The sequence below is a fragment of the Phoca vitulina genome, unplaced genomic scaffold (genome assembly GCF_004348235.1).
Source record: "Phoca vitulina isolate PV1807 unplaced genomic scaffold, GSC_HSeal_1.0 scaffold62, whole genome shotgun sequence".
Lineage (NCBI taxonomy): Eukaryota > Metazoa > Chordata > Mammalia > Carnivora > Phocidae > Phoca > Phoca vitulina.
Genome location: NW_022589765.1, coordinates 9,277,356 through 9,278,553, shown reverse-complemented (window position 1 = coordinate 9,278,553; position 1,198 = coordinate 9,277,356).

Below are 1,198 nucleotides of genomic sequence, written 5' to 3'. Positions count from 1 at the left end.
CGGATGGCAGAGTCAAAGCAGCAATCAGAATGGGCTGAAGTGAAATACGTAGGCAGCTTACTGGATTCTTAGTCTGCATGAGCAGAAAACTTCTAATTCAAGGGAACAAATGTCTAACCTGAATCATAAAAACAAAGAGTCATGACCCCCCTCCCCCATGAATTCCTAGTTTTAAGTCAGTTTACAGACCCAGCCCAGAATGAAGGGAAGGCCATGTTCCTTGAGGGAGGATCTCCGCATACTACAGTATACATTTGTAGTATAGTGTCAATCTTTCTCCAAGTCTTCCCTGAAAGTAGCTATGGTCTTTTACCAGGGTCACTGTGCATTGGAGAAAGCGAAATAATCTGACTACGAGACATTGGCTATAAACTGACACTTGTTTCTCAAAGATCCAAAGTCACTGGGGTCCACCAGACAGTGTAGAGACTTATGGAGGTCAGGTGATCAATGGAGTTGTTTTGGTTTTAGCTCCAGTCTATCTTGCAATGGGCCCAGTGTGTCACCAAACCCAGCCTGTGGTTATTCCTTTAGTTCCAGAATGCATGATTTGAATAGATATGCTCAACAGCTGGCAGAATCCTCACACTGGTTCCCTGACCTGGGGGTGAGGGCTATTATGGTGGGAGAGGCCAAGTGGAAGGCACTAGAACCACCTCTACCTAGGAAAATAGCAAAATAAAAGCAATACTGCATTCTTGGGGGATTGTAGAGATTAGTGCCACAACAAGGACTTGAAAGAAGCAGGGGTGGTGATTCCCAACATGTCCCCATTCAGCTCCCATGTTTGGTCTACACAGAAGATGGATACATCTTGGAGAATAACAGTAGATTATTAAAGCTTAACCAGGAGGTGACTCCAAATGCAGCTACCAGATGTGGTGTTATTTCTTGAGCAAATTAACACATCCCCTAGTGCCTGGTATGTAACTATTAATCTGGAAAGTACTTTTTTCTCTCTATCTTTTAGTAAAGAGTACCAGAAACAGTTTGCTTTCAGCAGATAGTAACTACTGTAGACTTATTTGTAAGACTTTTGCATGTCAGAGCATGATCAATAAATCCAACAAAAGTTCAGGGGTCTTTTCTTTCAGTGAAATTTCTAGGGGTTCAGTGGTATGAGATATGCAGAAACATACCTTCTTCTTTTTTTTTTTTTTAAAGATTTTATTTATTTGACAGAGAGAGACACAGCGAG